General features: G+C 47.7%; 1 protein-coding gene across 1 annotated transcript in view; it reads left to right on the top strand.

Moving 5' to 3' along the window:
• The window catches only part of CSNK2A2 (casein kinase 2 alpha 2), a 529,051-nt gene that overhangs the window by 316,910 nt on the left and 196,016 nt on the right, over window positions 1-16,125 (top strand). The gene's annotated exons all lie outside the window — the stretch shown is intronic.

The raw sequence follows: 16,125 nt of genomic DNA, 5'->3' as shown, positions 1-16,125 counted from the left end.
AAAGTTGCCTTGAGGGGACTAGACTCTCAGTCACCATGGTGATGCTAGCCCCTGTGTCTCTGTAGGCCTCAACCTTTGAACCATTGATGAGGGGCTCCTGTCTGTACTTGCCCAAAGTGTTGGGACAAGTTGTGAAGTTGGCAAACCCCATGGCAGTCTCACAGACAAGAGTATCTAAGTTTGGGGACCTGGTTAGGCCAGAGTCCCCAGGAACTCCCAAAGTAAATGCACCCAAATTATTGGGGGCACTCCCACCACCTGGGGGATTACTACTAGTAGTAACAGGAGGTTTGGGAATGTTACTTGGGGGTATGTTCTCCTTATTGTTGTTCTTTGGGCAACTGCTGTCAGTTTTCAAATGACCCACCTGTTTACAGGGATAACAATAAGGTTTCTTCTGGGCATTGGAAGGATTCTGGGACCCACCCCCCTCAGAGGATTTTTGGGGCCCTGATGTGGTTTGATCTGAAGATTTATTCCCACCCTTCTCTTGAGGCTTGCTTGATTCCTTTTTCTGGTCACCACCTTGGTTCTTAGGCCTAATCCTGGTTCTGACCCATTTGTCTGCCCTCTTACCCAATTCTTGTGGAGAGGTCAGATCAGAGTCTACCAGGTGCTGGTGTAATAACTGGTTCTGACAATTATTTAAGACTTGCTCCCTCATAATAAGATTATACAATCCTGTGAAGTCAGTAACCTTGCTACCCAGTAGCCAGCCTTCCAAAGCCTTAGTGGCACAATCAACAAAGTCGGCCCAATCCTGAGACTGAGTTTTCTGGGTATCCCTGAACAGCAACCTGTACTGCTCAGTGGTTAAGCCAAACCCATCAACCAGTGTATTTTTCAGGACTTGGTAATTATTAGCATCCTCAACTCTAGTAGTGAGGAGCTTATCTCTACCTTTGCCATCAAAGGAGAGCCACAGTATAGCTGCCCACTGACTTTGGGGGATGCACTGGACAGTGCAGGCCCCCTCCAAAGCAGCCATCCATTTCTGGATGTCATCCCCTTGTTTAAAGGGGGGCACTATCTTAGTCAGGTGTTTAGTATCTAAACTCATTTCCTTATCTCTTGGGAGATTGCTGCCACCAGTGGGAACTGTCCCACTCATCTGCTGTTCTCTAGCAAAGGCAAGCTTTTCTTTGGCCAGGGCAAGTTCTTCCCTTTCAATCCTTAGTTTAGCCTGCTTCATCCTTGCTTCATGCTCTCTTCTCTGAGGGGAAGTCAATCTCCTCTGGGAAGAGGCATTAGACTGCAGAGATATACTGGAGTCCCTAGAAGGAGATCTATCTCTCCTAACTCCAAGGTTAGGCCTCATTAGGGTCAGTACTGGGGGTCCCCCAGATCCTTGCCCAAGTAGGTCTAAGTTGGCCCTAGTGAGTCTGCTGACTAACTCAGGACCTTGTTTGCCTCACCCTCAGAGAGGTCATCTTGATCTCCCTCCTCAACTCTGTCTTCAGTGTTAAGGAGGTCTGGATCTCCAATGGTACCCTCTAGGGCTGGCATATTCCCATCTAACTGAGAAATCTTTCTCGCATCATATGTCTCTAAGAGACCTATTAGAAAGGGAATGGTGGGGTTAGACCCCTGTTTCAGTTTCCTGGAGGTACACACTTGCCTCAGCTCCTGGAAACTGAGAGCTGCATATCTTGATTTGACCTGTGGAGGGTCAAGATCCACAAGGGGAGTCTCAGTAGACTCTCCATGGGTAGACATGCTTTTCTAGTGAGGTGTAAGTGGTGCACTTACCTACACTATATGTTTACCTACTGATCCCTTGCTAGAGTTGTAGTTTAGGGTGTGCTAGGCCCTAGGAGCTAAAACAGCTGGTTCAGTAGAACTCAGAGTATTCTAAGCTAAGTTATATGTACCTTAGTACTTATGTGATCTTTCAAATGATATTCTTAGGATATGTGTGGTAAAACAACAGCAAGCTCAAATCCCAACCGCTGCTCACCAATGTGAGAAGTTGGCCTGATGTGCAGTGCTCACTATTCTAGTGATCACTATGTATCAGTCCAAACAACCCTTATTGATGATTGGTTGTAAGTCAACCTTATAGACCAGCTATCCTAGTAGCATGGATACGAGCAGTCTAAGGCTAAGACTCTAGAGGGCGTGTTAAGCCAGCTGTTTTACCATCACATTACCCCTTGAACACCAAGTGAAAGGACGCCACACAAGTTATGAAAATAAACAGATATTTATTTATAACAAGACTACCCTGAACTCTTTATGAGTCAGGGAGCTAAGCACACAACAAAACTCTTAAGAAAATACTTTAAGTCGCACAATTTACACACATGCCCGAGGGGCACGAAAAACCATATATTACAAAAGTGGAATGCGAATTACTAGCAGGTAAGTAATACTTTTCTAGACTGTAGAAACGCTAGGCCTACAATGCTGAACCCTTGGATTAGAAGCAGGAGGCCTAGGGACACCGTGTGCAGAGTGGGAACTCTCACGCGTAATGCGGGAACAAGTCTATGGATACTAGTACTTTACAAAGTTACTGTTCTCGGGCGAACCCGACTAGGTGGGTCGAAAACAAGAGTGGATCCGAACACTTGGAGTGTTGGACTATGCTGAAGCACCGGAGTACTTGGTTTACCTAGCCCAGGGGCTGCGGCTGCATAGGGTTCAAGTTGCGTCGGAAACCCTCGTTGAAGATCCAGGAGCCTGAAGAAAGAAGTTGCTGGCAGGCGACCAGTGAAGAAGTCCGTGGTGATCCAAGCCTGGATCAGGGAAGGAGAAACCTGTAAGCAGAGGGGACCAAGTTCTGAATCACTAGCCAGTGATTTGAGTGGGCACCAGGATGGCACCGGACGAAGTCACCTCAGCCAGGTGAGTGGGCGCTGCTGGGCTCTGCAGTCTCTCGGACCAGGAGGCGTTGTCGGCGACCAGGATGGAGGTGCGAGCTGTCCCACGAAGGTACTTGCTGTCGACGTCGCTGGACCCAGGATTGGGCAACAAGTCTTGGCAAATGCAAGGCCCACGCGGTGGACCTAAAATGGCGTCTTGAGTGGACCAGGAGGGTCCAGGGTGCTTCTCTGAAGGAGGGAAGCAAGGGCCAGTCTGGAGCAACCAGACCAGCGGTGTTTGTCGTCGTGGAGCGTCGTGAGGGGGCCACTAGCCAACGGGCAAGTGGCCTGGACAACGCGGTGGGCAGCAAAGAGCAGAAGGGCCCCACGCAGATCTCGTGGATGCAGGGGGGCTGAACTTCGGTGCTGGAGCTGCTCAGGGTCGGGGCTTCTCTTACCCCAAAGCACTCAGTCGAGGGTCACTCGGTGGTCGTGCTGGACAAGCGTCGTGCAGTTCTGAAGATGGCCGGTCCCTCGGTCTCGTCGCACCCACGGATCACAGCTGGGCTGATGATGTAGGTTGAGGTCAGAGGTGCCAGGGAAGCCGGTTCTCGTCGTTCTGGAGCAGTCTTGATCCGGAGGTGAGACTGGCAACAAACCGCGATGCTTGGTTGGTGCCTGCTGCTGCAGGGTGACTACTCCTTAGTCACAAGGGAGAATCTTGGGAAGAAGTCTTGAGTTCCTTTCGTGGAAAGTAGTTTCAGGATTCAAAGATGATCTAATTTGGAAGGGGGCCAGTTCCTACCTTTATCCTGCAAAAAGGGGCTGGCACGCGACTAAGTCCTGCCCTATGGGTGGGACTAGGAGGGGGGTGGTTACACCCCTCTCCTTTGGCGGGCTTTCCCCAGATCAGGGGCTGGAGTGCCCCTGGAACTGGTTCCAGCCGGCCTATGCACAGTGAGCACCGGGGTGCCACTTGCAGTCACCTTCCTCTAAAGCCCTGCCTACCTAGGATACACAAAATCCTGTCTGGGACGGTGCTGGCACCGCCCCTGGCAGGAAACCCTTTGTCCTTGCCTCCTGGGCTGGGAGGACTCCCAGCAGCAGGAGGGCAGACTTGTGTCTCGGTGGCAGCATCCATTTTGTGGAGCTAAGGCTCTGTCTAACTTTAACCGGGGTTACAGGTTACATACATGTCGTGTCCCTCTAGAAGGGTGGAATGCTAACCCCGTCGCCAGAATTGGCGAGGGGTTAGTATTCCAATTCGTATGACACCTTACTCGACATGTTTTGATAAAGCGATACCAGAGTTGGCATATAACCGCGAGGATTATAATGCACTTAAGAGTATATGGTATGCGTTATCATGGAACAGCTATTAGGACTTGGTTCCGCAAGCTGCAAACGGGCTCAGCTCATGCCAGAGCACCATTTCACATTATTCCAAGCACTCTGCCTTCAGGATTGTTAAAGCCTGCCATAGGAGTGACTGATAGGAATACATGTGCCCATTTTAGGGTTAGATATAGGTATACTATATCTAAAGCAAAGGGTGATTACACCACCTTGCCCCAGCTGTCGTGCAGCCAGTTGTGTCAGATTTGGATGGCCAGCCAGGGCTGGCATAATACATGCTGCAGCCCCTGGTAGGCCCTGGGTACACCTATGCCCTGGGCACCTAAGGTACTCTGTACAGGGACTGATAAGGTGACTCAGTATCCAATTAGATATGTACCTAAGGTACATGGAATCCATTTTACAGAGAGAGCAGTAGGCCTGGGGTCCTGAACAGCAGGGCCCCAGGTCAACTAAGTCAGAAAACCAGCAAAACACCAGGCAAAAAGTTGGGGGCAACCATAGTCAGGGATCTACCTTCCTACACTATAGATATGAATTCAGCAGCCCAAATGCCTCGAACCGAATATGCTACTTACCAGTATGCATCTGTTCTTGGCATGTAGGGCTGCTGACATTCATATCGCCCGCCCTCCTCCCCGGCGCCTGTAGCGGCTGCAGCACTTACACTTACTCTTAGCATGGTCATCACTCACGCTGTTACACTCCATCTTCGCCACAATGGCTAAAAACAATCTGGGGATGGAGTCGATGCCCATGCGCACTGTAGTCCAGGGGAGGAGCCACCTATCTCGTGATACTTCGAAGACTCTTCCAGGACAACAATGTGCAATCATCCGGACCCAACACTAGGCGGCGATCTATGCTATAGATATGAATGACAGCAGCCCTACATGCCAAGAACAGATGCATACTGGTAAGTAGCATATTAGTTTCTTCTGTGGCACTTCCCTATAAGCGAAAAGCAGGCATGGCAACAGGACATCCCATCTTCTTTTGAGTTTTTCAGGGAGTCCCATGATCATACCTTTCAGTGTCTTGTTGAATTTCTCAACAAGGCTATTGGTTTGTGGATGGTATGGGGTAGTAAACTTGTACTGCACACCACACTCCTTCCACATGTGTTTCAGGTAAGCAGCCATGAAGTTGGAACCTCGGCCTGAAACCACCTCCTTAGGAAACCCTACCCTGGTGAAGTCACCCAGGAGGACCTTGGCTACTGCAGGGGCTGTAGTAGTCCTAAGGGGAATTGCTTCAGGGTACCTAGTAGCATGATCCACTACTACTAGAATTAATGTGTTCCCTGAGGCTGTGGGAGGTTCAAGTGGACCCACAATATCCACACCTACCCTCTCAAAGGGGACCCTCACCACTGGCAGTGGTATCAGGGGGGCCTTTGGGTGGCCACCTTTCTTGCCACTGGCCTGACAGGTAACACAGGAGCTCACAAACTCCTTCCCCATTTTGATGCATCTGGGGCCAGTAGAGGTTACTAACTAGTCTTTCCCAAGTTTTGGTTTGCCCCAGATGTCTAGCTAGGTGGATGTCATGAGCCAAAGATAGGAGGAACTCCTTGTACTACTGTGGCGCTACCACTCTCCTGGTGGCTCCAGGAGTGGGAATTCTTGCCTCAGCATACAGTAATCCCTCTTCCCTGTACGCTCTTTGTGTACCACTGACATCTCCCTGTGCTTCTGAAACAGCTTGCTGCCTCAGGCTTTCAAGAGTGGGACAGTCTTGCTGACCCTGGCACAGCTCTTCCCTAGTGGGTCCCCCTGGGCCCAAGAATTCAACCTGGTAAGGCTCAAGCTCCATAGGCTCAGTTCCCTCTAGGGTTTCCAAGCCCTCAGTCTGAATAGAGGGGTTCTGAGAGGTTTGCTGTGTAGAAGCTGGTCCCCCAGTCTTCTTGCTTTTTCGCTTGGTTGATTGGGCCATACTTTCAGGCTCCAAACCTACTTGTTCACCCTTCTTTTTAGGTCTCGTGACCTTAAATGCGCGCAAGCGCATTGAGGAACGAGAATTCAAGTGCTCAAAATGCTCATGAAACCACCAGCTTTTTGCTGGCGTTTTCATGCAGTTCATGTGAACCACGTGTTCAAACATGAACGCGCATCAGCCTCCCTCCATTTGCCGCACAGCACATCAAAGGGCTTCGCCCAGCGTGCGCTCTGCGGCTTCTCGGCTTCTCCTCCCCTAACTTCCTTGCATTTCTCCTCCCCCTCCCCAGCCAGCTTCCCCCAGGCCGTGTTCCCTCATCCCTTGCACACCCTCCAATGATTGCACGTCACGACCAGAAGATTTGTTTTTTAGAACAACCTCGTACAGCTCCTGCCTTGACTTTTCTTGCTCCGTCTCTTCTCCAGTGTCTTCCTTCTCGTCCATGTCTCCCTGGTGTTATCTGCCTTCTTTTTTTTTACCTCTACTTGTAATTGCACACGTCACTTTTTCCTCTTGTTTTTGCTTCCGTTCCCCTTGCTCCTTCGGTCCCATATGTACCTCGTCCCTTTCTTCCTTCATCCCTTCCATTGTTTGTTGCTTCGTCTCTTACTTCCGCCCATACTCGCTTCCTCTCCCCCTTTCTTTCATCCCTTCCCTCTAGCTATCGTCCTTCCACCCCTCCTTCTTGGCCTGTCCCCTGCCTCTGTCACGAATGGTTTTTTTTTTTTTTTTTCCTTTCCCTCCTCGTGCCTCTTTTTCGGACTTTGTCTCTTTCCCTCTCTCTGGTGCGGGCTTCTCGAGCCACAGGGGTGCCAAAGGGTCCCCAGAACACGTCACATAGAGAGATGTACGTCACTTCAATCCCCAGAACGAGAGATACATCCGAATGAGACTCGTCTCAGTAAAAAACATAAAGTGCACTAAATGGCCCAGTAATGACGTTTTGGAAAGAATCGAAAGCCCATAAACAGGTCTATTTGTACCATAATTGAAATGCCCTCCATATAAAGCAGTAAACCGGCACATTTCCACCCATTTAGACGGTGAGATGAATAAGTAATGCCTCACAGGGGACGCTGGGAAGGGAACTGGGGGACACTTTAGGTGACATGTGGGGGGGGGGCGTGGGCAGAAGAATGACCGTGCAGAACTAAATGCCAGAACACGCAGGGTAATCAGGAAAATGGTGAAATACTGGATCAGTCCTCATGTTCTATCACTTGACTGAGGCGTTAAAGGTGCTTGTGGGGGACGTGCTCTAAACAAGCATTTGCAATGCAATAGGTCTCGTTTTAACGCAAATTTAAGCTATAGGCCTTGTAAATGACAAAGCCTTTTATTTATGTTCCAAAAACTAGAACGCAAAAATAAAGGGCATTATCATTTACAATGCTAATAGTTCAGACTCGCGTTATTGCGAGACCTATTGCATTTCCAATGCTTGTTGCTCTGTGCTCTTGTTTGCACACACACCAATTCAGGGATACCCAGCATGGGTTACTTGCTCAACCTCAGCCCAGGGTTGGCAACTTCTGAGACCACTACCTGTTTCAGGCCAGTAAAACCCCCCAACCTAATGTCACCATAGCCATTGGATGATTAGTGTTAACACTGTCACCATTGGTGACTCGGTAAGTTCTCCCAATCGGGTATTGCTCTGGGGAAACCAGTGTATTTCTCACCATAGTGACACTGGCACCTGTATCCCTCAGGGATTCTAGCCTAGTTCCATTTATGTAAGGGTTTTGCAAATACTTCTTTAAGTTGCGTGGCCACACAGCTACAGTGGCAAACTCAACTTCCCCTTCTGGAACTAGAACTGCTTCAGTGCGCATCGTGATTTGCTCTGGGCACACTGTTGATCCTATCTGTATACTTGCCATCCCAGGTGTAGCTGGAGTGGTTGCCTTAGGGGCTTTGTTGTAGGGGCAAGATTTATCTACAGTTAAATGTCCCAACTTCTTACAGTTGTTACAATAGGCCTTGTTAGGATCAAAGTTCTTCCCCCTATAGGGCTGAGGCACAGAGGGAGTAGTTTGGGACCCACCCACCTGCACAGGGTTTTGGCGCCCTTTAGAAGACTCAGTCTTTAAATCTTAGCGATTCTCACCACCGTTCCCCTGGGGAGGTTTTGTAACCACTTTATTCTGGTCACCCCCAATGGTCTGCCGCCTTTCCCAATTCTTGGGGAGAAATTAGACCTAGGTCTACCAAATGCATATGCAACTTTTCATTTGTGCAATTACTCAAAATGTGTTCCTTAATAAACAAATTGTAAAATCCAGAAAAATCATGCACATTGTGTCCAGTTAACTAACCATCCAGTGTATTTACTGAGTAATCTACAAAATCTATCCATGACTGGGTCTGGGTTTTGTGAGCCCCCCTGAACCTAATTCTGTGCTCCTCAGTAGTGAGCCCACATCCCCCAATCAGAGTCTTCGTCATGAGGTCATAGGACCCTGCATCTGGCCCAGGGAGGGTCAGAAGCCTGTCTCTGCAGTTACCAGAGAACAGTTCCCACGGGAGTGCCCCCCCCCCCCCCCCCGAGAGGTTTCTTCATCCTTCTCATATCACAAACCGTCTCAAAGGCTGTGAACCACTTGGTGATGTCATCACCTTCCTCAAATTTAGGGACAATCCCTTTGGGGATTATAGGATCATAAGATTGCTCTTTATCCTTATTTGTATTGCTGCCACCATTGATGGGTGCTGAACCCATCTCTTTCATTTCCTTTTCTAGAGCTAGGAGTCTGGACTCTAGATCTAAACTCTTGGCCAACTTTGCTAAAAAGTTGTCCTCTTCATTGGGGCTCTCCCTAATGTGTTCTCTGTGACCTGGTCCACCTGTGTGGTTCGTAGGCTCCCAGAGATTGACTCTTGGAGGTAAGGGTATGGGGACCCTCACTTCCCCAGAGATGGGGAGAGGGTTACTCTCATACTCTTCTTCTTCCTCCTGTGACTGGGTGTCACCCTGTTCAGAGGGGTTGCCTTTAGCATACTCAGCCAGGAGTTCCTGGAGCCCTTGTTGCTTTGGATGCAGGCCCATGGATATGGTTTTAGGTTTGCATAAGGACCTCAATTCCTTAAAAGACAAATGTAAGTAAGGTGTGAGGTGGAGCTCCACCACCAGGTCCCTCATGTTATTAGTTTCAATAGTAACTGGGTTCTTTGGAGACATTCTAACCTGACAGATTCAACAAGAGACATGGTGGTAGTAACTGCTCTCTTCACTGGAGTGCCCCAGCTGGACATATGCAGAGCGACAACTTGGTCTTCACCTTACTTTATTTTATTTATTTTATTTAAAGAGTTTTATATAGCGCTGGCTAGACCCGAAGGTATCAGAGCGCTTTATATGAAAATCAACAATGTAACAGAATATGATCAACAATTACACAATACCTCAAAAATAATATGCAATACATTGGGAGTGGAGAGAAAGGAGAGAGAAAAGTAGTGGGGAGGGCAGGGGAGGCGAGAAAGGGAGGATAAGGGAAGAGACAACAAGGAGAGACGAAAGGAAGTCTGTCTAAAGACCGACTGGGTAGGTGATGACCAAGGAGGGAATCCACGGCCCATCTCTCCTATAGCTAAACCAGGTAGCTCCATCGGGCATCAGACAAAATAGTTCAGTCTCAGTACATTTAGAAAGCAGAGAAGGAGAGACATAAATAGAGGGAGGATGCTGGATAGACGACAGGAGTGACGAATGCAAGTCTGTCTAAAAACCGACTGAGAAGGTGACGTCCAATGAGGGAATCCCCGGACTGTATCCCCTATAGCTAAACCAGGTAGCTCCATCGGGCATCAGACAAAATAGCTAGATCTCAATTGACGTGGGAAAATTCACAGATAAACAGGGTGGGGACTAAGGGCCAGGACAGGTGAGGGCAAAGGTTGGTAGCAGGAAAGTGGAGAAGAATAGAGCGGAGAGGGGTAGGGGGAGGAGGGAGATAAGGTCAGGAGAGACGCAGGAGGGTTTGTTGCGGCCGTCATTTTAGACGTAATCTTGCTTCTTAAGCGCTTCTAATGGCAATTGTTTCTGTCGGAGTTCTTTGTGCAACATTCCCGAAAGGTGTAATATCAGTGGGACAAGGTGATGGTGAAAAACTATTACTGTGGTAAGCCTCATTTATGCCTATGTCTAATATGATATACTGTTTTGGTAATTATAATTAAAGCACGTCTATCTATGAAAGATCCAGATCTTTAGACGAAACATTTACTTACCCGTATTTTTCCAGGACTAGAATTTTTCATAAATGCACATACACCCACCCTCCTTAAAGTGCATGATGCTACCTAAAACTTAATGAGACAAGCTTTGAAATCCTGACAGGTGGTAGCTCTGAGGAGGGTTGTAGCTCTGGCCCCTTCCATCTGATTGGCTCGACTTAGTCATAACATGAAGAGGATGGGATGCTTTTAGTCCATGTCTGTTTTCAGTTTGTTTTCAATGTCAAATGCTGTTTTAGAATTCAAATACTGCTGCGTTAGCTTTGACTTCTGAGGGTTCCCTGCCCGACGCCTGTGAATATTTAAAGATTCAATAATTCAAGCAATCTTTGAATGATTCCAATGTTGAACTGTAGGTACGTGTAAGTAATCCCCTAAAACACAAGTTTTTAACACCCCTTCTTATGATTTGTCCCACCCCCTTTACCCAGTGCCAGATATTTTTTCAGATTAAGGGGTTCTTGGGTAGGTTCTCTAGAGATCTGCTTTTTACATCCTAACCGCAGAATAAACTACACATACTGCTGCAGATGTCGTCCAAAGTTATAAAACTATCATATTCGAGGCATATGAGCTGCAGATCTCACACCGAGCATTAGATCGCCACCTGGTGTTGGGCTCAGATGCTTGAACCTTGTTGTTGTCTTGGAAGAAGACTTTGTAGTCACGAGATAGGTGACTCCTCCCTTGGACGATAGTGCGCATGGGCATCGACTCCATCCTTAGATTGTTTTTTTCCGCCATTGGGTTCGGATGTAACTTTTCCGCTCCGGTTCGAACTAGTAGTTCGATGCGTAAAAACTTACTTAAACTTTCAAATTTACTTCTTAACATCGTAGCCTTCCACTCGACTTCATCGCTTCGATTCCGGTCGTCGACACTGGCCATTGGGGCCTATCCACGCAGTGAGGCCTACAGTCCATGGAAAGGACGCCATTCAAAAATTGCCCCCTGTGTGGAGCAAAGTTCCCACACAGTGACCCATCACAAGGTCTGTAACCTGTGCTTATCACCGGAACACGACTAATCCATCTGTCCAGCCTGTGCTTCATTTCGATCCAAGAAGACCATTCGAGATCGAAGAGCCCGTCAACACATCATGTAGAGATCAGCTCCGGAACTGGTGGACATCTTCGATGAAGGCCCAGATGTTCCTGAAGAAGATCCCGAAGATCTCTAAATCGTTTCAGAGGCAGATGACTCCGATGACACCATCACTCCGGGTCAGCGAGTGATTACTACTGCCCTACCCCTCCACCAAAGAAGGCAATGGGCAACACTCCCCTGCTGGGCCCAGTCGAGACCGAAAACAAACTTCAGAAGCCCCGCCTTCGAGCCCGGCTCTAAAGAAAATCCAAAAGCCTTCCGGTAGCTCGGGACCGAGCAAACCGCATGTTCAAATCCTTTCGGCACCGAAACCAAAATAAGACTCGGCTCCGAAACCGGTTCCGACGCCGTCGACTTCGAAAGACAAACTGGGCTCGAAAGCGAACCCCGTAGACAAAATGGCTTCCGTACCAAAAAAAACAGCTTTGGCGCCCAAGCCGAAACCCTCGAAGCCAAAAGTTACGCCAAAGGACTCTATTACACCTCCTAAGGATAAAGACAAAAACAAGCAACAACCCCGCTCAGAACCAAAAAAATCGGCGCTAGTAGCGGAGCATGAAGAAGAGGAGCTTTTTCAGCCAGATCCTATTGATCCAAAGCAGAAAAAGATCTATATTGATCCAAAAACTGGACATGTCACCACTGAACCACATAGAAAGAGGAAACTAGACACAGCACCTGTTCCTTCAGTCCCTGTAAAGGACTCTGCCACATCTCCTATGCACCGTTCTTCTCTTACATTTCCTCCTAACCCTCCCCTCTTCCTCTGCCTAAACCTGTTACACCTCTGCTTGAAACTTCTCCACCTCATTTTTCTCCACATCATACACCTCCACCTAATTATGATGATGAGGACATGGGGATTGGGGGTGAACCAGATGACCCTTTCACATACCCAACTGACCCACCTGATTGGGAGTACCCTGTACCACAAAACATACCAGACTTCCCAAGTCCACACACACCCCTCAAAACCATCTCCTCCTGAGGACAATATTGGTTTTGGGCATTTAATTAAGAGCTGCCATCTATCATGGTGTTACAAGGCACTCAGATGAAGCAGAAGAGGACTTTTTATTAGATACTATTGAGCAGTCCCAAAAGTCAGTACAAATATTACCTATGATTAAAGGAGTCATTAAGCACGCCCCCAAAGTATTTAAAGATCCTGTACGAGCTAGGATTCTAAACCCTAGAATAGAAAAGAAGTATAGGACTGCACCTTCCGACCTTTCCTATATTAAAGGTCAAATGCCCTTAGATTCTTTAGTCGTTTCTAATGCTAGGAAGCACGCTAACTCTCAAACTTCAGGAGAATATTCACCTCCTGATAAAGAATCCAAAATGATAGACGCTTCAGGCAAAAGTATAGCTGCCCAAGCGGGCAATACATGGCGCATTGCTAACACACAAGCACTGCTCGCAAGATATGACCGGGCACATTACGACCAGTTGGAAACCCTACTACAGCATTTGCCTGACCAATATAAGAGACAAGCAAATTATCTAATCCAAGAGCGTACATTAATTTCAAATGCATCAATAAAATGTGCACTTGATGTAGCAGATACTGCTTTTCGCGCCGTAAATACTAGTGTGCTCCTTAGACGTCACGCCTGGCTACGCATCTCAGGTTTCAAGCAGGAAGTCCAGACTAATCAGCCGTTTAACCAACAACAACTTTTTGCCCCAGCTGTGGACACTGCACTAGAAAAATGAAGAAAGACACTGAGACTGCCAAATCAATGGGAGCTTTACAGTCCCCACAAACACGCGGCTTCTTTCGTCGCTCTTTCTACAGAGGAGTCTCCAAACAAATGGTAGCAGACAATTCATCTTCCTTTAAGTCCAACACACAAACATCCCCAATAGAGGATATTTTAGAGAAGGATATAGAGGAAACCGCAATAAAGGAAGAGGTCGATGTAATAACACCAACCGTACCTTTCCCAACACTAAACAGTGGCTTCCTTCCGCTCCCCCGCAACATCCTACTCCTGTCGGAAGGGGGGGGGGAGACATTAACACAGTTCCTACCTGTCTGGAATTCCATCACAACAGACAGGTGGGTGAGATAAATTATCCAGTATGGTTACTGCCTAGAACTAACACATGCCCCTCCACACATACCACCCAAGTAGCGTCCCATGACCACAGAACATCTTACGCTACTAAAACAAGATGTTCTCTCATTCATTCAAAAGAATGCAATAGAGATTGTTTCCTTACAGCATCAAGGGACAGGGGTTTACTCGCTGTACTTCCTAATACCCCAAAAGGACGGAACACTAAGACCAATTCTCGATTTCAGGCCCTCAACCTATATATACAATCGGATCATTTTCACATGGTCACTTTACAACAAGTGCTACCACTGTTACAACAAGGCAACTTCCTTGCCACACTAGATTTCAAGGAAGCCTACTTCCACATTCCCGTACATCCTTCTCACAGGAAGTATCTAAGATTTGTACTAGACTGACAACACTACCAGTTCAAGGTCCTCCCATTCGGAGTGACAACTGCCCAAGAGTGTTTACAAAGTGCCTCGCAGTAGTAGCAGCACATCTCAGAAGACAACAGATTCATGTCTTCCCATATCTTGACGACTGACTAATTAATAAAAGCCAAGTCGCTCAATCAGTGTGTTCATCACACTTATCAAATCATTCAAACAATTCACAACTTAGGGTTCACAATCAACTACACTAAGTTGCATCTCCAACCCTCCCATATACACCAATATCTGGGAGCCACAATAAACACCTCTACAGCTCTAGCATATCCCAGTCCAGCCAGGATAGCGAGCATTCAGACCTTAGTTGCAAAATTTCTACCCAACACTCTTCCAGCCAAAGTGTTCATGCAACTCATAGGCATGATGGCATCTTGCATCTTTATTGTACCATATGCAAGACTACACATGCGTCCATTACAGGAATGTCTAGCACTTCAGTGGAATCAGGCTCAGGGACATCTTACAGATCTGGTGTTGGTGGACAGCTGCACACATCGCTCTCTGCAGTGGTGGAACACCAAAAACCTGTCCAAAGGACGGCCATTTCTAGAACCTGTTCCACAGATAGTACTTACCACAGACGCATCACTTACAGGTTGGGGAGCCCATCTCCTCCAACATACAACTCAAGGCAGATGGACCACTCAACAAAAAGTGTTACACATAAATCATCTAGAGCTACTAGCAATATTCCTAGCTCTAAAATCATTTCAGATACATGTACAGAACAGAGCTGTCTTAATCCGGACGGACAATATGACAGCCATGTACTATATACAAAAACAGGGGGGGGACACATTCTCTGCAACTGTCCCTGCTTGCACAGAACATTTGGAGATGGGCCATCCCTCAGAAAATATATCTACTGGCCGAACACCTTCCAGGTGTTCACAATCAGATTGCAGATCTGTTCAGTCGACAGACATAACAGATTCACGAATGGGAACTACATCCACAAGTTCTTCAACCGTTCTATCTCAAGTGGGGCAACCCAGACATAGATCTGCTTGCCACACACGACCACGCAAAATGCCCAGCCTTCGCCGCCAGGTTTCCACACCCGTTGTCCAAGGGCAATGCGATATGGATGAACTGGTCAGGTAGATTTGCGTACGCTCTTCCGCCACCCCCACTAATTCCACTAGTGTTACGCAACCTCCGACAAGCTCTCTCAAACTAATTCTAGTAGCTCCCACACAGGCTCGCCAACCGTGGTTCACAACTCTGCTAGAACTCTCACTAGTTCCGCATCAAAGACTGTGCCTGTCCCCATCCCTGCTAACGCAGAACCATGGAGAGATCAGACATCCACATCCAATCAGCTGAATCTGGCGATCTGGCTCCTGAAGTCTTAGTTTGGTTACCTTAACCTACCACCAGACTGTATGAACATCATTAACCCCTTGCATGCTGCCGCGATTTTGCCGCACAGCCGTCATCACACGAGCGCCGTAGTGCATGACGGATGGGGGCCCTCATCAGCATGCAAGGGGTTAAAGAAGCCAGGCGACCTAGTAAGAGCTTGCTATGCTGCAAAATGGAAAAGATTTGCCATTTACTGCACCAACAATCACATTGATCCACTGGATGCTTCCATCCAGAATATCATTTGCTACCTACTGCATTTGCAAAGATGTAATCTAGCATATTCGTCCATACGTTTACATCTAGCAGCACTCGCTGCCTATTTACAAAACAGACAACACCTGTCATTATTTAGAGTACCTGCAATTAACCCGTCGGCTGCGCCGCCCGTTTTGCGGAAGTGCGGCACTTCCGCAAAACGGGTGGGGCCGCATCGGCCATTGGCCGACGGCAGCACCAGTGAGGTAGTGCTGCTGTCGGCCAATGGCCGACGGCAGCATGGATGGGGTTAAAGCCTTTATGGAAGGCCTAAAAAGGATCATTCCTCCTAGGTTACCACCCTCTCCAGTATGGAACATAAATATTGTTCTTACTAGGCTCATGGGTCCCCCATTTGAGCCTTTACACAAATGTGAACTACAATTCCTCACATGGAAAACAGCTTTCCTAATTGCCAATACCTCTCTCAGAAGAGTAAGTGAAATTCAAGCGTTCACTATACAAGAATCATTCTTAGTTACATCGTAACAAAGTTGTCCTCAGAACAAATCCAAAAATTCTTTCCTAAAGTCATCACCC

Source organism: Lissotriton helveticus, chromosome 12 (genome assembly GCF_964261635.1).
Source record: "Lissotriton helveticus chromosome 12, aLisHel1.1, whole genome shotgun sequence".
NCBI lineage: Eukaryota > Metazoa > Chordata > Amphibia > Caudata > Salamandridae > Lissotriton > Lissotriton helveticus.
The sequence above is the reverse complement of the archived record's forward strand: the minus strand, read 5'-3'. Positions and strand labels throughout refer to the sequence as shown.